Source organism: Thunnus maccoyii, chromosome 5 (assembly GCF_910596095.1).
Source record: "Thunnus maccoyii chromosome 5, fThuMac1.1, whole genome shotgun sequence".
Taxonomy (NCBI): Eukaryota; Metazoa; Chordata; class Actinopteri; order Scombriformes; family Scombridae; genus Thunnus; species Thunnus maccoyii.
The window spans coordinates 21,473,046-21,499,797 of NC_056537.1; the positions used below are offsets into that span (position 1 = coordinate 21,473,046).

Consider the following 26,752-nt stretch of genomic DNA (forward strand, 5'->3'; position numbering starts at 1 on the left):
AGACTGTATCTCAATGAGCAAGTCTTGTGATTAACTCCACATTTTCTTTCTGGCACACACAGATTCTCTTTTGTTTTGTTTCTATCCATCTATCTCTGTCATTTGCACACAAATACACTGGCACAGACACAAAACCAGGCAGTCTTACACTCACACATAGCCAAGAAAAACAAAGTGCCGCCACGGCAACAGGTTTAGAAACTAAACGTTACAAAAGGAACAACGAAAAACACTGGTAGTGTCATTAGGATAAAATCTATGAGCCAAACTTTTACGTAAGGGATTACAGTTATGTGCACAACCTGAAATGCTGTCTTCACTGTAAAACTCACTTAGAGGGTTGGGTTTCAGTTTTGTCCCTGATAAATCACTGTCCCAAGTGCATGTGATGAGTGTTGACCTGAACGGGAGCCATGAGAAAAATCCAATCCTCTTCAAGTGATCCTAAAGATATGGCCTATCAGCTGGACTGAGACATAACTGGATGATCCCAGTCCCCTAATTTGTTGAAACCAGCATGACATATTGTTATTTCTGTTTCTAATTAGGTACAAGTCCAGCCTTTTTCTGAATTATTATCCATCTGGGTATCAGACGCTGGTGTACTGCAGTCCCACCTGCATAAAGAACACTGGTTCCAAGCCCTAGTAGTGACCCAAAAGTCTTTAACACTGCTTCATTGCACAGCTAACATGCAAGTATTTCTTTAAGGTTTACAGACCTAATTGTAAACACATTGAGAGCACAGCTCTAAATATGTAGACTCAGGGTTGCCAATCAATAAGAAGAAAAGAAACCCATTATAACTGCAAAGTAACAACTTCAGGCTATTATTTTGGCAGAAGTACCCTATTATAACTTTGTTTTTGCCACATAATCCATATTAATTATGATAAGAAGCCTTATTATTCACCCTCAGGACTAAAAAGGCTGAAGAAGTTTTCACAAAGCTTATTCAGTCTAGGCTTTGCTGCAGGTTATCAGACGTATTTCTCCCACAGGCCGGTGATGTTTTGACATTATTTGACATTATTAAAGCCCATTAAACAATCACTCTACGGGCTACAGTCCTGACTAAAAGTTAAATGAAAATATCACCTGCTTGTACTGTAGATGATGATCATGATTATGAATCCAAGCCACAGAGGGAAAAAATAGTTCATGAAGATTCAAATAACATATGAAATTTGATGTTTTTACAGCATATTTTTTTAAAAACTGCGCTAAAAAGCTCATTTATTTGAGCCTCTTTCATTCAAAAGGAATTCAGTTGACAATGTCAACATATTGTATATCCTTCACTGTCATGGTTATCATGTTTAAGCAGATCCTAAATTGGCAAGACATGCAAGTCAAAACAAATATCTAAAGTAATCCACGGTTGATACATAGCATTTTCAATCATAGAGTTCACAGGGTCAGATAGATATTCAGTCATATGATGAGCTGTTTATGTGTACAGTCAATCTGCAGGAAGCATCAGGATCCTAAATCAAGATCATGCTGTAATCCAAACCGACATCCCTCTTGAAACCAGTAGTCATGACAGCCCTAGGCCAAATCACACTTCTGCAGGAACAAAAAACATCACAGCAGTCAGGACAGAAACACAAACACCAATATCAGCCACACCAAAACCTATCCTATCATATATCCCTCTGCCAGCAGAACTAGAGAGCCAGGAACCTACACAACGTTAAACCACACGTCCCTAGTGATTCGGGGGCAGAGTGAATGAAAATCCAGATGCATATGACACTAAGATTTCCCTGACAGATATGGGAGCTTACACATGTAAAATTATTATCATTAATAGTAGTGGTAGTTATATAACTGAGTAGTAGAAATAGAAGTCTGAGCTCTCGTTAGAAAATACTTAAACGTAGCACTACTTAAAAACAAATCACCAGGCTATGGACTCACAAAATGCTCTCTTGTGGTCCAAACCAGCTAGTCCATTGATTTATAGAGAGCAGAGCAGTGGTATCACATTCTTGTTGGACTACAGGCCAAAACACACCAGCCCTATTATTTTCAACGTACAACCCCCACACTGGTGGCAGCTAGGCGTGTGCCGGCGCGCATCAACATGTGGCCCAACAGCACTGTCCTATTTCCAGCCTTTTTCCAGAGAAAAAGCTGTTGTTGTACTTCAATACAGTGTTGGCCCAACTACAGATATTATTTATTAGTTTGTTGCTTGCTTTTCACTGTAGTTTTAAGGATTTCACTGCCTATATCATATTATTTTTTCAAGTTATTAATCAAAAATAGACAACTACAATAGTCAACTCACCCATGCCATTTCGTTGTCTTGCACTTTACTCATAGAACTAGAGTTACATCCAACTACTATATTGACGCGCTACAGCGCAACGCTTTCTATTGGTGCAAGGGACGGCACTTGACGCACGTCATATGACACACCATAGCACTGCAGCAGTGGTGTGTTTTAAGGCACTCTCTGGCGATGGAGACCGCTATTCAACTCAATCATGGCAAACACCCATTTACCTGACATTCCCCTCTAACCCCTTCCAGCCCCCTCCTGGCTACTGGACATAATGACTTAGTCCTGCCAAGTCAGAACTGTTTGTCAGGCACTGAAACATAAAACACAACACTAAAAGTGGAGGTTCCTTTTTAGTTACAACCCGTTCTGCCAAGAAATTAAATTCATGAGAAGGTTTGTCTACAATAACACATTAAATCCCTACGAGACGGGAATGCCGGATTTTATTCCGCCTACAGGAGGAGCATTCAATGGAAAGTGTGGGAGAGGAGAGGTTCTCGTCAGAGTCAAAGTATACTGCAAATGTACTCAAGTGGTTATTTGGTGTAGGAAGAGTTTGTGCTGGAATTGGACGGAGGCATGTACTGTATCTCTGAGGGAGCTAAAGGCATTTGGTATCGTGGTCAGTTTGGATTCGGAGCCAGCGTTAAGAGTGTGCCTCGTGTCTGAAACAATGCTTTTGAATTACAGCACATTGTTTGAGGTTAGGGCATGTGGTTGAGTAGAGTTCTAGTGCACATTGTGAACTTCACTGTCTGCTCCTCTTCATTTAAATCTCAGCAGACTCCACCAAAAAATGTTGGCTCTTACATCAAAAGTTTAAATGCAAAGTCTTATTCAATGACCTACATGCATCTGTGGTATCACACTGTTGCTGTTGGTTAGTAAAACAGTAACCTCAATATCCTAAAATATCTCTTGTTCAGAAGTTGATTTGGCTGCATGACCTGTTGGACTACCATTAACAAGAAACATCTTGCTTTCAGTAATGTTATGTCTCTCTCAGTATTATTATCTGACGATTGATTTATGGACTAAATTCATCTTCGGTCCACTGAGAATTAAGAAGTGTCAAAAAAACAGCTGAGACAAGCAATTCAAACATGCAGGCCAGCACAGTGACATTTATAAAGGTATGTTAATGTAACATTATATATCATATATCATATGAATGATCAGCTGCTCTGCAGTGGAGAGCACAGATGGCTGTGATAATGCTAGGTGGGAAGAAGCAGCAGAGAGACAGCAGTCCTGTTCAAACAGCCAGAGTTTAAAAATGACAACTGGATTTACTGAGGAGAGTCAGTCTGCAGAGCTGAGTGACATGGGCAGTGTGTGTGAAAAAGGAAACAGTGCCCTTTCCACTGACCTCAAGATAGACGAGAACAACACCTGTGGCCATGGTAACTGCACACAACAAAGATGGTGGCAGCTGTAGCCTCAAAAATGCTTAGAAGGCATAAAAAATTAAAATTCATGACAAAAATGAGACTAAAATTAAAATGACTATGCATTTTCCTATGAATTAGACTAAAACTAAATCAAAATTAAGGTGCCAAAATTAACACAGCCACACACTACAGCCAAAATAATTGTGATCAGTACTAATTACCAATATAGGTAAAGGACTGCAATATCTGACCACACTGCCAAATGTAACTGAATGTTTGTTTTTGTAAATTAAGGTTGGCCATATTTCCCTGCATTATCACCGGTCCTTTGAACCACTCAATAAAAAAAAATTACTATGGATGTGTCCTAATTTTAGCAGGGTGTCTGGCCTATAAGCCATAGATTGTCTAAAAAAAATCACTTCTTGTCTCATCTACCTGCTTTTCCCAAAGGAGACAGCAGGAAAAATATACAAACAGGCATCCTAGTTCATGTTTACTCTACAGTGCAAACACCCAATAAACCTGTCTGGAATGTACAAGTGAGCGCTGGAATATGTGAAAAGTGAATACATACACATACACTCACACACACACTGTGGGATCATCGCCACACTGCTTAACTTAGAGTGTGTTCACCAACACCACAGAGCCAAGGAACACTGGGAAAAGTTATTGCAGAAGTGTAAGAATAGCAACTTGTTGCTGAGGCATACCAGTCATATTTGAAAGGATTGGTCATATGCCACCTACTGTGTAATGTGTACATTCATATTTCTTCTATATTGTGTAATAAATTCAGGAGCGGCTACAACAGAAAATATCAATTTTCAGCATCAATAGCACCTCCAGTGACAGCTAGAAGCCAGCCACATGGGCCCTGCCTGCCATTTGGAAGGGGTCTTGGTGAGAGAGACTAGCAAAACAACATTCTCCAGCTATGCTAATTGGCATACTTTCACATGGGCTGGAATGCTATGATAACATCCACCTCTATTCCCTAAGGAGGCCTTGATCCTGCAGGCGTTTACTGGGTCAGGGGACCTTGATGTGGATGAAAGCAAGGTAGAGGGCCTCCATTATGGATATACAGAGTGGGGATGGTCTCTCACTCATGGACAGACACGTGGTATTTGGATATGTTGGGGGGATGTTTTCCTCATGGGTAGGGGGCATTGGTGTTTTAAAGCATTGGGGGATAGAGGGAGGCTTTGGTTAAGATTTCTGTCATTTAGGGGCCTATGCTGTCAGGTAGCTGTCACGCCCCATGCACAGTGGGGGGCTATGAGGCAGGGGGACTAGTGGGGAAGTGGGGTGGGTTTTGGGACAAAGTGGAGCCCTGTCTCTGCGGGGATGGTCACAGAGGCACGGGATTGATGGGGTGGTGATGAGAGATGGAGATGTCAGGGAACAGACACCCATTCAGAGTGAGACCAGTAAGAGAGGCCTACTGGGGAACTATGGGGCCCATCATCACCTCCGCTCTCTGGACTGGGCTGGGGAAGAGGAACTGGGGGAGGGAAGAAAAAGAGAAAAAGGGGGGACTGTCCTGTAGGGTTCACACACATCACCCCACTATAGGAATATTATTCTGAAGTGTGGCCTGAGCCAGCTGCCGTGGCGTCCACAGAACCTACAGTATGTGTCCATACAAGATGCTGTGAATCAATTACTTCTCTATGCTACCTAAGTAAAAAAACAACTTCACGGTGCATGTATGTGTGTCATGCTAGTAGGCTGTGGAACAGAAATAACAAACGTACCTGCTTTGCTCGTTTGAAGGGCATGACATTTTGGGTCACAGCTCCATCGCAGGGCCTCCCAAATATTTCTGAGAGCAGAGACACAGAAATATGAGACTGATAAGAATCAGTCAGCTAAGGTCATATCAGGTATTCAGGTGGAGAGTGAAGGTATTACTCATATATAAATGTACAGATCTAACTTTTTCTCTACCAATTCCAATACCTCAACGCAGGGCATGTACCAATACTGATTACTGATCCAATGCCAGTGCTTTGTTTTTCACAAACTTTAAAATCTGTAAAGCTCATTGGGTGGAACTCATTGGGATCATTTTAATCTAAGGTAACTTGAGGCCAGGGATTACTGTGGTGATAAAAACTAAGTGGCATGAATGTAACTGATAGCAGAAACTGTGCACTTAATGTAATTGATGAAAAAAATAGTGTTTGATGTGAATTGGTCTCATTGGGCTGATATCCAGTTTGGTTAACAGGCTCAGTATTGGTCACGATACCAGCAGATCTGGCAGATTAGATCAGCATATCATTAGATATAAGATTACACTCACACAACAGGATAAAGACTCAGTTTTCTTTCTAAATCATTCGTGAAGTGCTCCGAGTTGATGACTTTTTCTGGATTACACTCATTTTAATACAAAATTTGCATCTCTCTGTTATTCCATGTGTATAACACTTCTATTTATTGTAGATTGCACAGTCATCTTGATTGTAGATGTTTTATGTGTGCACGCAATGTACAACTATATGTGTATTCTCATTTAGAAGAGGGTTGAAGTGTTTTTCATTCCTAGCGGCCTCCCCTGGCTGTTGCCGTAGACAGACAGAGAGATGGATGAATCGCTTATTGTTTGGGGTGCATGTGGCATATACGTCAAGGGACAGAGTAACCAGAGACAGACCCTCTCCACATCCCCACCAGGGAGCTGAGCCAGAGAAACTCTAGTCACGTTCAAATAAATTCTTTCCTGTCCAAATTGACACCCTTCCGTTGCCATGGTGTGGCTTTGGTTTAGTTTACAGTAATTTGGAGTCTGGGTGGCACAGGAATGTGGTGAGGGACAGAGGCTTATGGTGCACTTAAGATGACTTACGTGCTCAAATTATGGGGTGGGTTTCCAAGACTTATCACTTTTCACGTATACATAAGAGGTTTACCTGCTGCTGGGATGAAGCAAGTAATTATTTTGAATGGGTTAAATATAAATCATCCACAAAGCCATACTGCAGCTTTGTTTAAATCTACATCTCTCTTGCTCTATAATAAAGGCGTAACCAGTCATCACTCTCCTGAGATAATTATTGACCTATTGATCCATATTTCTTTATAAATGTCAGAGTTAATCTGCGTTGTTTAAGACATGAGGACAAGGTTGAATATTTTCACTGCCCTGTTTTTCTCTGCCATCTCATACAGTACAGTACTATTTATTTGGCCTAAAGGGGCATAAAATAACCCATTATGAGGTTGGGTTAACTGAAGGTGCTAACCTCATGTGAAACATACTGCTTTGTGTCCAAAATCAAGCAGATCCCATTTGAAGCCACCTTGAAGCTGGGCCAAACCCAATCCCAGCAAATGCATCTGCTCTTAATAAAAAACAATAATCCACCTCACAAAACTGAAAACATCCAGCAGTGTGTGGGTAAAGTTTGCATCAGACATAGTATCTATACACTGCCTCACAGCAGGAGTGAACCTTCACATGCTGGTGAACAGAAACGCTGGCAGACTCAGTTTTGGTCAATTTCAAACAATGGCAGACCTACATGTGGTGCAGTCTTCATTTTCAGCAGGCAAGATCTAATAAACGTTTCCCATGTACACAAGGAAGACCGACACATGGTGTTCATAAGCAACATAATGCTCTCTCTGCTTAAAGGTAATGGAATCCTCATAGCACCGAAAAATTAAATACACACATATGGACATATGCACACATCCACAGCCAGACAACATCTCTCTTGCACTCATTCTCTCTGATTCTTTGTCTCTTCCACATTTTTCACCTTTCCTATACTTATAATCTAAACTGTCAGCACTCTTTCCAAATTCCTGTCTTAATGTAAAAACCTGCATCTGCTTGGGAGATGAGATACTAGGACTGGATAGGTCTGGAATGTAACTCTTATTTAGGTCAGCGTCCATCTTTCCTGCTATGGCTAAGTGAAAGTAAGGACTGCAGTTACAGTATCCCTAGAAATCACATGCATACCTCACAAATTACGTCCAGTGCCAATGCAGGAGGTAGAGTGCCCTTTATGTAGCGAGGCAGGAAGTAAGGGTGTTGAGGTCCGAGTGGTGGATGGATGAATTTAACGCAGGAGATCAGAGTTTGCGTCCTATCATAAACCTGCAATGAACATTCACATTTTTGTTAACAGTAACCACAGTCTTTCACTAACCTTCACCAAGTGTTTTAGCTGCTTAACCTTGACCATACCTTAATAGTTTATTTGCCATAACAACACTCTTCTCTTAACCATACCCTAATTGCAATGTGCAAATATTGTAGAAAGCGGGAATTTTAAAAACATTGGCACTCGATGTAAAAGAAATTGACTGAACAGAATCTAGAGTTTTGGAGAATCGTACATGGTTTGAATCCAATAGCAGCTACAATAGTTTCAAACACAGGAATCATAGAAGACACGGGAGAGATATTTCCTTGCCAAGAAAGGTAGTGGGGAATAGATCAAGACTTTCTCTCCAGTAGTATTCAAAGACATAAATAAATTGAGTTTTGCAGTGGTTTGCAGTGGTTATGCTTTCCAGTTACATATTACTGCGAAGATTAAAGCAGTCTGACTTGAGGTTCAGAAACCCTATGTAGCAGGGGAACATGCAGAGGCCAGCTATGCTTGAATCAGCCACTAACCCCAAACTGTTTCCAATGAAACCGTCTGGAAGCGGGATCCCAGTGGAAGAGCTTACCAAAAAGCAGCGTTCTCCAGATAAGAGCTCCTACTCTACAATCCAAACCATCCTCCATCTCCAACTGTGGAGCACTGATGATGTCTGCAACACGGACCTATTCATTTTAATGAGAGACTAGGCCAAATGCCAGTGTTTATAAACGAGGCCTATTATCATTATTACTATTGCATATTTCCATATGTAGCTGCCCTGTCCATGACCGCTTACAACCTGATTATTACAATAAATCTCTCCAGAAACAGGACGCAGAGCAGTTAGCTTCTTTATGGCCACTAGTCCTCTTTCCAAGGCTGATCACCACATAGAACAAAAGATCAAATGTGCAGTGAGCACAAGGCCAGAACAGTTAATCTCTCCATTTGAAAGATAGAATAATATCTCAAGTCAATATCACACTAAAGTAGTGAAGTATAGAGTTCACACTGTGCTATTGGAACAATCCGATCTTGTAGTGTGTGACAATAAGGTCGTGTTAGGTCCACAACCATTAACGTTGATGCTGGAACATGAAGTAAAGGTGGATGAGTGATATATGCTAGCATATATGCTAGCAGGAAGAAATACACAGTGCTGACTGGCTGCTGGGAGATGGAGCAGTGAAGGAACAGGGCTGTTGTTTTTGTGACTGCAGTCTTGTAGAGAGAGGGGTATGATCCGAACACGAGTGGAAACTTGCTGTTTTACCTCATCTGCTGTTTTCAGCGTCCTTTTTACATAACTTCAAAGCTTACTGTAAGCTACACAGAGATCCAGGTGGAGTCACACAGTAGAGAAATTCCAATAAAACACACATTGGTTGTTACAAGGTCAAATAAGAGCATGCAAAGCCCTTTCCTGTATGATATGTCATGTTGTTTTGTGGGTGCAAAAATAATCTGTGATATATTGTCGTTTTTCATCTTTAAGTGAAAAAAAGGCCCAAATGTTAAGAGAAGTAAGCTTGTGAGTGGAAGGTTGCTGGTTCAATCCCCAGACTAGCAAGATAAATATGGGTGGGGAAAAAGCAGCGCTTCCCCCTCCCTCATTACCACCACTGAGGTACCCTTGAGCAAGGCCCTTAACCCTAACTGCTCCAGTGGAGCTGCTCAGTAGCCAGCAGATCAGACTGTGATTGTACTGGGCAGCTTCCAGGTATGAATGTGTAACTGTGTGAATTTGATTAGGGCGTTCCTGAAAAAGAGAGCATTGCTGTCAGAGAAAATCCCCTGAATAAATAAGAGTTTAAAAAAAAGTAATTTCCTTATTCTCTACTCTGCATTTATCATTTACTACATTTATCAAAAATTAATTTCATGTGCAGTAAGAACCTTTTTCACTCTGTCTCACTTTGTAGGTCTACCTCTTTCTCTTTGACAAATACTTCACCCAAAAAAAAACTTCTATTTGAGGCAGAGTGGTGATAGCACCTGTTAGTGAGTGGTACAGTAGGTGCAGGAGGAAGTTAACAAAGATATAGGCCAGTAAAGCATCAGACATTATTAAAACCATTTTAATGGATCACAAAAAAATGAAAGAAAAACACTTGACCTGGCCCTGGAGAGGATTTACAACTCTGTTCTCCACTGCTGTACTGGTGGATTAAACCAAAATGCCAGAATACTAAGAGTTTGTGCAGCAAGCTTCGAGCAGATTTGCATTTTTGCACACGGTTTGAGTTAATGACAATGTGCGTATCATTTTGTATCTTGAGCCATTGCCTGAGTCTTTTGTGATAGTGGGTGGGAGCCAAGGTCTGGCTCAACAGCTCCATGTAGGATCTGGCTCTGTTTACCTAGTCCTGATGGAGTCCAGATGGGCTTCCTATGACTCTCCTCTCCTTTACAGGCTCACTGAGTCTGGACCACCAATTGCAGCAAGCAGGCAAAGCTGGGCTGATCATCTTTGGATAGGCAAGGAAGAACACAGATGGTTCTTAATTGGGAGGCAAGAGATGGGAGATGTTCCATCATGCCAATACTGGATATCAATTTAAGTGTGAAGTCCAGCTAGCGATGAGATGATGATGAGATGCTGTGCAAAGGAAGTGACAGAAAGAATTGGACTTTGCTCATCTGTGGGTTGAAGTTACATTGGTGGAGGAATGGCAGCCTACCTCAGTCTTAATCGTGCAAAGAACATGGCACGGGTCCTAGGTACTTTAAACTCCAAGAATGCATAAAAATGCACGTAACTACCCTGCAACCTCTTTTCACAGACCCTAATTCTCTTTTAAGACTATGCATGACTTCTTGTGGGCCAGGTTTCACACTCTTTATGGTTAGCCTCAAAAGGAAACCAGGCCTTCCTCATCTCCACAGAGAAGACAGGGGGCTTCAGGGAAAAAATAAGCCCGTAGGCATAATGCATAGATGGTCTCCAGCCCCCTTTCTCTCTATGGAAAAGCACTACTAAGCCCTCAGGGTAATAGCTTCCATGTGCAGAGCCCCAATACTCCAAACAAAACTGTAATAACAACACAGAAAAAGAGCCATGTTATTGCATTGCATGTCATAATCTTCAAAGGTTGACACTTCAGCTTGTCTGAGAGATGCACCTCTGATGACTGCTGAGGCCTTGATGTCAGGTCTGTTTAGATATGTCACCAAATGCCCATCATGACTCTCTCACATACACACAAGCCAAAACTTCAGACACATTTGAATGAAGCACAGCACAGTATGCAACATATATGGTACATCTACAAGCCATTACAACTATTTAAACGCATGCACAATGACTGACAGAGGTTACAGTCCAACTGAAAAAGGTGCATACTATACTCTCTTCTCTTGACTGACCTCTGTAATCAAAGTCAGCGCATAAACCCAGCTCTGTGTCAAAAGATTACTTGTGATTACAAGCTGAAAGCTGTAATGGATACAGCAGTTCTGCAACAGATACAAATGCCTCATGTGTGACAGATATGGAATTGAAAAACGTCCAAATCAAACACACACCCTGACTTTGATACTACAAGTCCTCATTTTCCACCAAACGTATTATTTTGCCACAGGCTGTTATTGTAGCTGATGTCAGTGTTACCAACTATTGATACCAGAGATAACACACATTCATGAATATACACTTACTCCTATAGAACAGGAGCTGTGCAAGTGCATAGACATAGAGAGAAAGTGAATTAGCCAAGGCCACACACACATTATATTTTGAATTAAACTATCTTGGCCTTGAAACATGAGATTGTTTCTACTGTCAGTAGGGAGACATGTGCAAGGTAAACACCTACAAATATGCACATGCATGTGTACTCTATTAAATATCACTGATTGCACTCCACTGTTTCCTCAATGAATGGGCACTAAGGACAACTCTCTGCTTAATATGATTTCTCCCCACTTGATGTTGCTGAGGAGTCTGATTTTCACCAACCACAACAACAAAGACCATGCTGACAGTAATCCAAATTACACTGGCCTGAGCCAGGTTAGTGCACAGAACTGCCTCCAAACATATACTGAGGCTTGTCAGCAGAGTCCTTGACTGCTGTGTGGTTTAGTTCCTTCTTCCACTTTTACTTACGGCTGGAAATTTTTATGACACCACCAATATATACAAATGTTTGATTTCTAAAGACAAAAGTTATGCCTCTGGGTTTAACCTGGCCTGTGAACACATTCAGCACAGAGTTGAGAATGAATGCAGTCTCAGTTTGGATCTGTATCATATGCTAGGATTGGAAGCAAACAAATGAGTTGTCAATTGTATTCACATGGTGAAGACACTGGTTTTATTTGCGTGTGTGTGTTTGATATGCATGTGCATTGTAAGTGCATGTGCCACACAACTGTTTGACTCATATTTAATGAGCATGTTATAAATTTGTGACAAAATGGGGTTTATAGAGATTATTAGCTCAACTTTTTGATCACAACCATAATTTTATTTGACCTCTTTAACTTAGATGTGGCAGCAGTATCTGCAAAGTCAGACCATGTCAAAAGAGCACTATTAAATGACTGTCATTGTTTTAAGATTAACCGAGAGCTAAGAACTGGCATGAGTTGATAGATTGCAGGCTCGATGGGGGCAACAGATGGTCTATAAATCTGTAGGGTCCCATCATAACAAAAGACACTTTGTTGTTGATGTTGTCACTTAATTTTCCTCAAGAGATGATGTCAGACTGCAGTTCACTGTCCAGCCAAACCCTATGACAGAATAAGGCCACCAGCTTGAGCATTGCTGGTCTCCCTCGTCACTCCTTTCCTCTATTCCTACATAACGCCCTGTCTTCACCAGCCGCCTCCCTCACCAGTCATAAAGTTAAAGTGACAGACAGCCCTAGCACGCGTCGTGCCCAAGACTAGAGGAATGAACAAACCAATAACTTAAACTGAAACGGCATTTCACAATTTAATTGCATACATGGACATTTATATGCGTCAGCATTTAAGCCAGCTGGAGAAGGGACACATGCAGTTCTGAGCTATAATGGCACTTTCCATGAGTCCCTTCATTACTTAAAATCCGTGTGCTGAGGCATTTACCCCAAATTCACTGGACTGGATTGCAGCAGAGACCTGAGTAGCTGCCCAGGTCTTTATATGGATGACGGGTAAATTGATATCCACTCTTAATGCTCAACAGTTACATGAGCAAACACAGTCCTTCAGTCCACAGGAGTCCTTCTCACATCTCCATGTCCCGGTTTAAATATTTCATCCCCCTTCCCTACTGATCTATTTCCAAACTGGCAAAAATCTCCTCCAAATTTTACTCCAGTAATTCCAACATCTGAAAAATGACAAAAATATTAAACTCACTCACCCACCCTCCCCATTATGGTATGAACTTGCCACCTCATTCGTAATTCACTGCAGTGCTTGAACTTAGGGATGTCCCGTTGTCCTGGGGATAGTAAAAATAACACCCAGGACACAACAATACAGTGTCTGGGACAATTCTGGAACAGTAGAGCAAATTTTGAAATAGGTGTTATTTGGAAAAACTGACCACATATGTGACTCTAAATGGCTACTCTCTTGCCTGAAAAAGTTAAAACGTAATAAAGTGACATATTAACAGTGAAAATTCAACAGTTTGTAGCCTGGCGCATAATCTCCACCATGACGCCATCATTGCAGGTGTCACACCGTATTTGGTGACCCATCACATTCTGTGAGCTGCCTTGATATTCATCTCACTCCTCATGCCTAAACCAACCTAATCAACACTGTAGGTCACAGAATCTAATGGGTCACCACATAATTGTGTATCACCTGTTGGTGCAAATACAGTCAGCTCCTGATATAGCAAAAAGCCCACGGTCAAAAATGTTGAAATGGCTGGAAAATAATCATAAAGCAGATGAGCCTCCCAAAGAAAGCCACAGTGACAGCCAAAACCATGAAGACATGTTAGTATCTTCCTCCAACGGCTCCCAGTCTCATCCACATCATCTATCCAACACTCCAGTAAGTTAGCCAGCTTAGCTAGCACTTGAAGCTAGTATCAAGTTATTATTATTATTAATACTATTTATTATTATTATGTGTAATAATGACATGAGATATAGGAGACAGGAGAATGTCAAAGAAGAAGTGCAATTTATTTTACAGATTTTCTCCAACAGCATGAAAACAGCTGTCATTACTGTTAACACGCTACCATTATGCACAACTGCACATTTAAATCAGCACAATAACCTAACTTAAAGATTAAATAAACCATCATCGTGGTGATATCTCAGTCATCATTATTAAATGTCGGAAGAATAAACAATGATTAATTTTATAGTGCTCATACTGAAACAGACTTTACAATTTAGAATAAAATGGAAAGATTATTGATACGGGGAAATAACGACTCAAGAGTAAATAAAGAGTGATAAAAAATCATCATTCATAAATAATTTCATAAATAAGTTTATAAATGCACCTTTTGACATTTTTCCAGCACGCAGTGGATACTGCAAAAATAATAACACAAAAACACTGACAACATTTGATGTGATAACGGAGCATTTTATTTTAAAACACTGCAGTCATTTTGTGCATTTGATCTTGTTAAGAAAACCTCCTTTAGGGGGGGCGGCAGTAAGTAGATAATGATGAGATTGATGTACATATGAACTCAAAGCAAATTGAACTGAATGTTATGTTAAACTATGCATGCATAGTGTTTGAAATAAAAGTGTTGAGAACGTCCATGGTGGATCAGAGTGAGTCAATGAAGTGATGTAAGTCATTGAAACAAAATTATTCAACTATATAGAATATGTATGTATGTAGAATAAAAAAATAAGAACTTCAATTAGGGAAAATGGTTTTTAAGTCTGGGACAGTTGAAAGTAGAATTCAGGACAGTTACAGGACACCGAGGAAAAAAGTTAATTTCAAACCCTGACGAATGAAGTTTTGTTAATCTGCGAGTCATGAGCAGCAACTGGACTACTGTGAAATGAACGGACTGTTGTCCAGGTGCTCTCAGTCCCCCTTCTGTCTTCAAGGACAACTACATCACCATCGTTCTCCCAGATAACAATGGAATGATTGGATCTTCCTGAGCCACCAACCTGACTCCAAATTCCTCTTTAGGAGAGGAGGAGAATAGAGACAGTATTGTTCCTTTAACACTCCAAAACAAACATAGCAGGCGATCTACCCTCTGCCATCCACTCTCAGATATGTCCGATATTTTGTCCTTAGACGGCCAATAACCACAAAAGGTCATTCTCTTTGATTAATTTTGACCTCAGCCACCAGGTTACTCTCCCTATTATTGATTTATATTTTTTCTTCAATGCACTGTACCTTTCTTTTTGTCTTCCTTTAAAATCTGCCCCTCTCCCTTGTATCTTCTCTTTCCTTTTTCTCTCATATAACAACAACTCTGAGTGGTTTAACACGCCCCGGTCAAGGTCAAGCAGCTCAGTGTTCACTGGTGACCTTCAGAGCAGCTTTAAATGTGAGCGACTGACTGCCTAACCCCAGATGCATCAGTGAGAGAGAATACATATACATGCTTGTGTATATAAACACCCATACTAAGTCAACTGTGTTGATTCAGTGCTGACAGGAAAACAATAGATAGTCATAGACAGATGAGTGCACCACACCCCCCATCTCTGAAAATATACACTCCACTTCTCTGCATTTCTGACAGGTAGTAAGAGGTCCATCAAAAGCCCAGATGTTAACGTGAAAAAGGATTGTTTTTATACCTGACTGAGATCATGCTAAAAAAAAAAAAAGCAGCTTAAAATGGGGACCATGAATGGAAAAGCTGAGTGAATTAGGAATGGCAATCATCCAGGCTTTCTAATGTGTGAATCAGTGGAGCTTGAATTTGAAAATGGAGTTCAGCAAGTTCAAACACAAATGAAGACGGATTAGGCTTATTACAAACATACCAGCGTGTCTTTACAGTGAAAATGCAAACTCAAACAAGTATGATACACTGTTATGTATCTTTCGTCAACTGTAATGGCATTTGCTTCATGGGTATGAAATCGGCAGATGTAGTGACCTGGTGGCAGAAATTCCGCGGTGTGTTTTTTAAGTGAGCACATGCTTCGTATGAATCATTTGAAATTTGATGAAATGATGTCACGAGTGAAAGGTCAAAGCGGGTCGACTCAGTGAAACAACAGAGGCCCCTTTTGAGGGTGACATAGGATGACAGATAGAGTGATAAATGCGTAGGAAATATATAATTTTTTGACTGTTGGTGCAGGGCCTTATTGAAGAATAGAAACATTTTTTATTCATCTTCACTGGGTGCGGCGGACTCCAGGCTTTGTCTGTCTATCTCTTTAGCCACTGATTTTAAGAGATTAAACAGCCTACCTTAACATACTGCGAGAAACGTCCCTAGTTTGAACTCATAGCCCAGTGTACTGCCAGTACATTCCTGCCAACACAAGCTTCAGCACTGCCAATACAAGCCAAGAAATTTCCCTTGAGAGTCAAAGTTGGAAAGAGTGACAATGGACTGATAGTAGGGGGACAATAGGAGAACTGTGGTTCCAGAAACAATAGGACAAAAATGTTTTGGGATTATACACTATGCAGAGATCTGACTGTGATGGTGTGGAGGGATCTTGATGGAGGAATAGCGGTTCAGGAGAAAGGAGGAGAGAAGAGGTGCAATGTGTCTGAATATGTTGGAGGAGAGAGAGAATGAGGCTGAGTGAGGACAAAGTGCAGGGCCTCATAAATCTACAGACACATCCAGAAAACATAAGAGAGCCCAGGTGTCCCCTTGCACCCATACAACGCATGCACACACACACACACACACACATAAATATGAGATATATTCATGGCACCTAAACCACATTTTTGATAGTTTCTTGGAAAATGTTAACAAATGTGAACACAGTGAAATAATGTGGTTTAGTGGAAAGTTTTTTTTTTTTCGTCCATTATCAGGGTAATAATATGAAAACTTGCAACAGTGTATATGTAGGGTCCATTAAAAATTTTCTGCTGTGTTTGTGTGCAAGTGTGCATATGTGTGTGTGTGTGTGTGTTTTTCCATGGCTCTCATTAGAAAGGACAAACTGATTAGAGGCCTCAAGATGCTGGAAACTTTCAGCCAAAAATATTACTACAATATTACACAAAACATCCCCTGCTGTTACAACTCATTCATCTACTAAAGATGTTTACTTCACATTATATAGCATTATTTTCAAATCATGGCTTGTACACATATAATGGCATAACTAACAGAAACTGAACGCAGTTCAAGGTTGTTAGAGAAACCAAATGTGTTGAAGGTCACGATGACTGAAAAAGTTCATGCGTGCATGAACAAAATTAATGAAATAAAGAAATAAAAAAAGGATTTGAGAGTCACAACTGCTGGTCTTCTCAGGATATGTAAGTATGTGAAATTCCAAATTAATCCTAACTTCCCTTCCTGCTGTCATGCAACATACTGTAAGTGAATTTGAATTCACTGCAAAATATTAATAATCGACTCTGGCATTTATTTTCTAATCTCCTTAAACCTTAAGGACATTTGTCACTTCCATTTTTTTATGAATATATAATCAGAGGCACTGCCTGTCTGTCTGTTAGGGTTTAGAGGTGGAGCTGTTAAAGGAAATGATAAAAGATAACTTGACGATGATGGGGTAATAATGGGGTCCTTACAGGTAATGACTGGGTGCTCTTCAGTTTCAAGTCCTCCCTGTCATGCTGTGTTGTGCTGAAGAGCAGCTCTTACACTAACTGCAGTTTGGGGTAGTGAGGGGTATGCCTGTGCAACTGGCTTTAGAGGAGTTTTCTTTCAGTGTTCATGCAGGAGCGAAAGCAAAACACAGAAAAAAAAAACCACAGTCAGCCAAAACACAGTCAGATAGGATTCATTGTGTCCCTGGTCATTCGCTGACACTTATCCAAAGCTTTGACAGCGAAAAAAGCCCTTAATGAGTGCTGAATGTCTACCCCCTTGTGGACAAAAAACATATTGCCCAGTCCTGTACAGTACACCAATGAACAGAAGGAATTTTCAATATGATGCAGGACATGTAAAAAATGAATTATTAAAAAGGGAAAAAAAGAGGATTTGAACTAAACCCCTTTTGAAGTTAAATAAATATAAACTGGCAAAGAAAAGAGCACAGCTGGTTTAGCATAGATGTGAAAATGAAGGTATGTGAATCCTCCAATTTCAACTTTTGCCCTTTCTGTTCTTGTGAATACAACTGTCAGGTTAATCTTCATTAACAACATGAGATAAACCTGCGGTCTGACTGTTATGCCAAGCAACACGAAGAAGCTGCCAACTCCGAGGCCTACAGGCCCTACTGTAGGCAAAGCAGCAATGTGCAATGAACCTGCTAACCCTCCGCTGAAGAAAATATCACACTAATATCTCTGTCACCGCAACGTGCTAATTTAAGACTACTACTCCAAGTATAGCCCCAAGAAGTTCCCCTACTGTCTCTTTCAAATATACATGCACTGTTTTCCTCATTCACCTCTCACTTCCTCTTCCATCAGTCTAACTGAGAATGAGGTTGGCATACAAAGCTCCACCAGGGAAAAGGAGGCAAAAGACAGGAAAGGATATGAAACTGATCCTGAACTCTGATAGGTCTGTCCAGACAGACCGGGAAAGATTTAGTTCCTTAGACGCATTACTGTAGAAAGACATACGCAGTTTTACATCCTAAGGCTGTAAGTATTGTAGGTGCAAAAGAGTTTTGGATGCCTTCGGCAATGTGGTTAAACTCTGATACTGATCTAAGAGCGATCACTTACACAGTGACTCACTATGGCACAGTCCTGGCACGGTGATGCCGATTAACCAAAGCATTGTCTTGGCACATTCTCCTTCTGCCAGGATGTATTTTATTTGCTTATTCTTCTTTAAAACAGATGAGAATTTTCTTTTTCCGTCAACCCAGTCAAATGTTATTGCAACTCATATCAAACAGCGAATATTGCACACGCACACCCAAATGAGAGCAGTGCAGCCAACCGAGGAAAACATAAGCAAAAATGAGCTGTTGCGCAGTCAAGCTGCTTTAATTTAACAATGAATTTAGGGAGCAGTTTGAGTGTGCATAAATGGAGCAAACAGATACTGAATAGTCTTTACTCTAACATCAGCATCTTGCTTTAATCAAATGCAGATAGATTCCAGTCATTGGCAATTAAAACCCTCTCTTTTAAGGCAGATATGCAAATGCATCATTCATCACACAAGCAGGCTTATTCATAGCTCTTACACAGCTGATATCAATGTACAGCCATTTAATTTCAATTCATATCATATGTCTGTATGCAAAGCTACAGACAAATAGACACAAATGCAGGACAGTCATTGAGGTTTCACGAGATAGTAAAAATAAGAGAATAAACTAAAAGCAAGAACTAAAATAAAATACATCTAAATATCCTGTGTGGCCAGGCATTTAGATTAAAGATCATTCCAATGATAATCATTAGCAACTCAGCCCAAATAAAAATGTGAGTGTGAGAGTATCTACAAAACAATGCAAAGTAGACATCATTAGTAAATCATAAGATTGTTGATCTCTGTTGACATGTGAATGTCTTTGTATCTGCATCAGTGTAATAATGGCAGTATGGATACCTGTTAGTCAGTGCCAGAGCTCTGATGGGGTTTCCATGCTGCCCCGGGGGAACTGGCCCCCTGCCTGAGCTCACAGCAACTCCAAAAGCAAAACACATAAATAACAAGAGTAATTACCATCACCATCTCGACTTTGCAACAAATTTGCACAGTAAACACACCAAGCACAGCGAGGGAGACATGTGATCTGGCAAATCAAAGCCAACACTCTTTCCTGGGAAGGTCCCGGGCCCTTTGTTATCTGCCTTCAAACCAGTATGATTCATCAGCTGTGTTATGGATGTTATTGTTGGCTGTTAGAAAGGTTCTTCTCATAACCCAGAAGTACAGCAGAGATACATGCCTTTTATATCATTGTATCTCCATCCACCTGACATTTATGAGCAGTATTTGTGTTGATCATTTCATAACAGCTCAAGCAGTGGAGCATTCACCTTACTGAGGGCGCTTTACATCAGCCATAAAGGGATGAAGCCACTGCCTCAGATCCTACACCCCAACCCCCAAACAAACACACAAAGAATGCCACTAGCTGTCAATCATTTTAACTGACCCAACCTTTCATATCCCACAAACCCAATCATCCATGATTGTCAGTCGGCAGGTCTAGCCTGGTGTTTACCCCGTCTAGACAGACTGGGGGACTGGCAGCCATGGGCATCTGAGTAGTACATTGCACCCTGTTTAACCACAGATGAGTGCTCCACTGTCATTTTACACCATAAATCAGACCCTCGCACATAAACCGCCTACAAGGGTTGGGGTGTTGAGAAACCAATTTGAAGAGTAATCTAAAAACAATGCTTCAAAGCATATGGAGCTTGGTGATGGAATTCCCTTTAGATCAGACGCATTAGCGCACTTGAATCCCGAGGCTAAACTGTGCAGTGCAATAAATCATCAGGCTGAAACTACAGTATAGTTTCTGTGGTTCTCATACAGTGTGTGTTAGTATGTTACTCCCCTCTGAAGAGTTGTTTTTCCTTTGCTGCTCCATACCACGCAAACACTACACTAAGGTGAACGGAGCTAAATTTTCCCTGAGTTATCTCGGCAAATAAGAATGATTCTTGCTGTGGGCAAAGCGTCCTTCTCTCCAAAAAAACAAATATTATTTCCCCCCTTTGACTGGCCAGGCACTGACAGAGACATACTGTACTAGGGCCCTGCTCAGTGTTTCCAGCTGAAACCTCACTCAGACCTCAATTTAACATGGCTCACAGGGATGCCTGGAAAAAATTATGCCACCACACTTATTATCATATTAATTACCACAGTGTATTTTCGCTCACCAGGAGGAGAAAGAATCACAAAATAAAGAATCGCAAAAATGAAAATGCTGTCTAACCAGAGGAATTTGTTTATGCAGAAGTTAAAAGGCAAAAAAAAAAAAAGAAAGAGAGAAACTGTTTAAATAGTAAAAGAGGATTTTCAAAACACCACATTTTGCAAGAGAGGCTTCAAAAAAAGACTAATTGCAACATCAAACTTGCACATCTGTTGGAAGATGGATTAACACACTGAGCCATGTTGGTGCTTTTCAAGAACACCAGACTTCTCATACTAAATATAGGGCTGTGACAGTATATTTGTGAGTCTGCAAAAGTAGATAAAGGCACTAAGAGGGGGAATAACTTACTACACAGTTGTGACAGGTCCACTAAACAGTGTTGCTGCCATTCCTGTGATGTGGGCTGATAGAGTCTATCCCGTCTACAGCCCCTCGACTGGAACCACTGCCATATCACTGGAAGGAAGTGGACCTGTTATTGTTATGACCTCAAAGGCTTTGGGTGGTCCACATACAGACGTACACACGTGTATGAAAAGAGCAAGCCAGAGAGAGACAAGACATAACAGGCACGAGCAAATATAACTTTGATACAAACTCTCTGAACACATGCCATTTCCTTTCCTGTGAGAGCACACACATTACTGCTTGAATTGACCTAGAAGGGCATGCAGTGCATTCATCCACACTTTCATATACAAAATTAATCTCTGGAATGCGTTTCCATATAACTGTCGCTACCTGTTTACAAGAAAAACATCAACATACTTATCCAGTGGTGACTCATATTGCCACACTATATGAACCGACGGTATGGCTATAAACACACACACATGCATGTGCACAGATATGCATCAGTCACAGGCTAATATAGTTTCCACAGTGGATGAGAGCTGATGCTGGCACAGATTCATCACGGCTGGAGTACAACACAGACCTGTCCAAACAACATGTTCAACCTCGCCCAAGATAAGCAGGACGGAGCAAATCTCTACACAAAAGACACAAAGCTGAATGCATTAGCATGACAAATCTAACAAAACACCAAGGTGCTCCTCTTAGCAGGTCTTTGCTCAGCCTATGATTACCTTTCTCTTTAAGACTTTAGATCTAAAATCAAGCCCATTAGTAGCCTAGTAAAAATGTGTGCGGTGGCATTTCAGTGACGCACTCAAAGCCGTTTGGTTTTAGAGGTCACATTTCTCAGTTTAAAAAACAATCAATCAGCACCCAGTAGAGTGAAACATTACTGTATCCAGTTACCAGGAGTGAAACTCTAGACCTGGACAAACGTCTAACACATGCAGACAGGAAAACACTAACGCATCCTAAGACAGAATGAAAAAGACATGCTCACATTCACTTTAACAAAACCTTTACACCAGTGCCTCTCCCATTTTGTCATGCCCACACACACACACACATGCACACAGACAAATAGTGGCAATCAGTGAGTGGATGTCAGCCCCCAGACAGGAACTGCTCCCAGCATTTGTAGCGCAGCTCATAAATCACTGAACTCCATTGGAGTAATGATCCATTGAGAAGGAGAGGTGAAACTCGCCTGTAAAATACAGTGGCCCTTTCAAAGACCACACCGCAGCATTCAAAGCTCTACCTCCTGTCTGGCAGTGCTGTCATTAACACAATTACCACTGTGCACAGCTTTGACAAAACCTCAACACACAGAAGCAGTGTACCAATCAACCTCTCTGGACTCTCAGGACAGAGGTTGCAATACTTACCCTGCTTAAAAATTGCAATTGGGAGCTTCTAGTTGCTGTATATGTGATGTATCATTATTATTTTGTTTCTTCCTTATGCACATACCAAGGAAAAGGTACCAAAAAAAAGTATTTCTCACATTTTAGCAGGAATACTGTGTTACTGAGATAACACAGTTTCAGTTTGGGTTCATCTTAAATGCAACTCAATCTATTATTGTTGTTGGCACTAGTAGTGTGTTAAAATGGCTGGTGAAAATCAGATGGGACTCAAAAAACACAAATTTTCAATCTGATCATTAATAAAACTGGCCTGAGATAACACACTAGTGACACACTAGTTTCAATTTTTCCCTTATTTTATCATTAAGGACATTTCTGCAATGAATAACAGACAGTCAAATTAAATTTGAGCAACTCCTTGTTTTCTAAGGAAATCTTAAGGGAAGCAGGAAGGAAAATATTTCCTTATGATGCTTTATATGTGGCCAGGCACTTTTGTGTTCAATAAAGTGAGTGAGAGAGAACTTGAGGCCTGAAGGAAGTAGATCCCAAGACTGATCTAGAGCCTGGTGCTCACATTTTTCAGATTTCCTCCATGTTAATATCATCAATTATGTATTTACCTGCAATCTGCAGGCTATCTGGTTTGCACAGGACAAGAGGGGCACATCCTACCTGGTAGCAATTTAGAGATTCAGATGAATTAGCATACAATCAGCTCTTTGAGGGCTAATCAGAAAATCTGAGTCAAAGGTGAAGTTCAACAAGGGATGTTATAGGGATAATTTATCCATGATGGCATATCAATGATTGTTTCCAAACACTTGCCAATTAGAGCAATACATTATCACCATCAACATGCCTTCAGTGTTTTTAAAACACATATAACAGCATACTTACGACCTATAAGTCAATCATCATCATCTCTATTTATCAAAACAATTTCAGCATATCATCACTACTATCCCACTGCCCCCTAATGGCTGGACCCGGCATCACAGACCACCACTGTTGAATAACAGCGTACCAGCCTCTCCTGTGTAGAGCACTCAGGAGGGTTGTGGAGTTGTGTGTGAAGCTGCCTGCTGGTAAAAATTTATCAAGAGCTTCTCTAAACTCCCTGCGCAACATGAATGTGCTAATGACTTGCACAGAGTGAATAGAGTAAGTTTGCATTCCCTAACCAAAATTATGAGCAGAGTAACAAGTGGAAGGTTCATAGGTATATTGCCATGTTGCTTTAATTTTACTATTCCAGTAGAATGGCAATGAATGACAAAGGCCTTGGTAAAAGTCTGGAAAGAACAAGAGTATGTATAGAGTATGTTCCCCATTACAGGCTAAAAAAATCAGCTTTCCAAGAGGGCTCATGTCAGCGTTTACCCTCTGCATTTTATATTCTCCTCTCATTCTAAGCACTCTCAATAAATTCCCTCTTTCTTTAGACCTTATTCTACTGCTTTTGCTATGGAGAGAAATAAGTCTCAATGGTGACAAGTATATGTTTGATGATACACATGATGATCAGAATCCTCCTGTCCACACACAAATACTTCCCAATATATTGAGAAAATATCAATAAACTTAAATATAAGTGTATTTCAAACTATCCAACCTTCATCTAATAAATTTGAAATGTTTCCTGCATATATTATTGTTGAGACATTAATATTGTATTTCATTTTAAAACATAATTTAGGAAAGTTTTTGCATTCATTGACAATTGCAAACATTGACAATATTCTAATACCCTCTGATCCATAAATGTATGTTGTGTTTAGAAGTTGGTGGTAATCTGCAACATCCAGATTCAGTCTGGTGGAATTTCAAAAACAGAAAATATGCGTGTTTTCTGTTACATGTATTAGTCAACATAATGTTTCGTAAATAAGCTGTGGCCATGACAGAATGAGAAATAAGGACATTAAGTGCCTACTTCTGCGGTGGAAGACTCTTATGTGCTGACCACTTCTCTAAAGCTACAGGTTTTTTAGCTGGACACTGAGTCAACCAAACTTCTGATGAGAAGATTTGTTGACAGACTGTTAGCTATGGAGCTTTTTCACTTAGGTTGATATTAGGAGTCTTCTTGGTCATCCTTAAAGGTGCACTGTGTAAGATTTAGTGGCATCTAACAGAACAGACTCAGCAGAAATGGAATATTATATTCATAAGTATGTTTTCATTAATGTATAATCCCATTAAAATAAGAATCATTGTGTTTTTGTTACCTTAGAATGAGCCATTTATATCTATACAGGAGCGGGTCCTCTTCCACAGAAGCCACCATGTTGCACCACCATGTTTCTACAGTAGCCCAGAGCAGACAAACCGAACACTGGGTCTAGAGAGGGCCTTTAAAATCGACCATTAAAACCTACACACTGGACCTTTAATGAACATTGTTTTGCCATTTTTAGATGAAAAGCCATTATGGCTAAAGCAGATTGTACTAGCTTGAGAAGTAAAGGCTGTGAGGACATCTAAAGTTAATTTATACTGTATTCAGCAAGTCAGCATCCAGTCAACAGAATTCCAATGTGTAATGTTAGCTAGCTAGATTAAAATGCTATCATACTTACTGTAAGAGCTTTATCCACCTCCCAGTACTGTAGATCAAAACCACAATAAGCAACAGTTCATAACAGGAAATTGCACTTTTCATAATCTTCTTGAGTGTGAGTGGCCGACAATCAGTCATTGTTTTTATGGAGCATTAATCATGTGTCTACCATTAATACATATATTCAGTAAGCTCCAAACACTCCTTACTTTGGTGTAAATCTATCTCCTCCTCATCAGTCTGAAGCTTCTCCAGAAGTATCATATTTACTGATTTATTGATAAAGGGATGTTTTTTATAACAAATTCAACATCAGTATCAACAACAGAGAAGTGGATTACGCCAAATGACTAAAGTTTCTGTGGAGTAACGGATGTTTTGTCATGATTTTTGCTGCAGAGAAACAGCAAACTTTTACAGTGGGTGGGCATTTAATACTCAAATCTCTAATATTCAATAGAAAGATTTGTTATAAGTGGTAAGTAGTATTTCCTTTTCTTTTACAAACATATCTAAAGATTCACCTAAACTATTACACCCAAAAAAATAATAATAATTACTTCCCTGTTGTGTAATATTTGACATTTATAAATTTGGGTACACATGCGATTCAAAAGCAATATTATTAATACATGCCCAAATAGTTCTGCATTTACTGTCTGTGTTTCTGTATGAGCAGTATCTCTTTCTGCAGCTGCTCTCTACTGCTTGGTATCACTCTCCTATCAGAGACAAGAGTAGACAAAACAGTCATTTGTTCATTTGTTACCGTGCGTGTGTGTGTGGGGAGGAGGGGGGGGGTTATGGGCAACATAGGCGGCTGCCTAGGGTGCCACCCAGAGGGAGGTGCCAAAAATGCACCCAAGAAAAAAACAAAAGGGATATAACAAGCCAATTTCACAATGCGCCAGAACGACCTGCAGTTAACATGCTCCCGGCACCCCCATCATATGCACTGGCACTCTTCATGGCGCCTGCCCACAGCATTGATATGTTTTGGTTTTAAAGTATGTCATGTGAAAATTTTCAGTTATTAGTCGTGTATTTGTTTCAAAATAATCTACACATTGTGAGGCTGTATTTGTATTTATGTTGATATGATTATTCATGAATCTTTTCCAAACAATCGGCACATTTCTGTGAAGGGGGGGGGGCGCCTGGGGTGAAGCTCGCCTAGGGCACCACATGTGCTAAGGCGTGAAAGAATTACACACCGCTGGCTGATTGAAGCACTCTGTTAATAATGTTTGATGAAATAAAGATGAGTTGTGCGGCTGGGCAGAGGGAAGAGGGTACACACATACATTGGAATGAAAGACAAACACACAACTGGAGGGCACCCATGAAATTACTAATAAATAAAAGCTAAGAAGATCCCAATAAAGCAACTCTCATATTCCCAATGTCCCTTCCCACCCCATGAGAAAGTTCACCATGAAAGAGTAGGATTGCTTCAGTGCAAGAGCTTCTTGGACACACTTCAATAGTCAGACAAAAACCTTAATATCTCTTGCAAGATAAACACTGCAATGATGCAAAACAATACTAATGAATCAGGAATATGACAATGGAACAGCCCACCCCAACTATTGCAGCGGTAAGCAAAAAGCATGCCAAGCAAATTACACTGGGATCACTGTTCAGTCTAAAAAAAAAAAAAAAAAAAGACACTTGTGGACTTGCAAGATGCACAGCAACAGCTAATGAATTAAATATGATTTCCATGTTCAA

At 40.4% G+C, this 26,752-nt stretch overlaps 1 protein-coding gene across 2 annotated transcripts in view; it reads right to left on the minus strand.

Annotated features, from left to right (window-relative positions):
* The window catches only part of LOC121897062 (zinc finger protein 469), a 198,433-nt gene that overhangs the window by 158,055 nt on the left and 13,626 nt on the right, over positions 1-26,752 (minus strand). For both annotated transcript variants that reach the window (XM_042411329.1, XM_042411328.1), the window contains exons 2-3: positions 7,667-7,804; positions 5,448-5,515 (exon numbers count right to left, since the gene is read on the minus strand). The gene's annotated coding sequence lies outside the window, so the exon portion shown is untranslated. The remainder of the gene's footprint in view (positions 1-5,447; positions 5,516-7,666; positions 7,805-26,752) is intronic.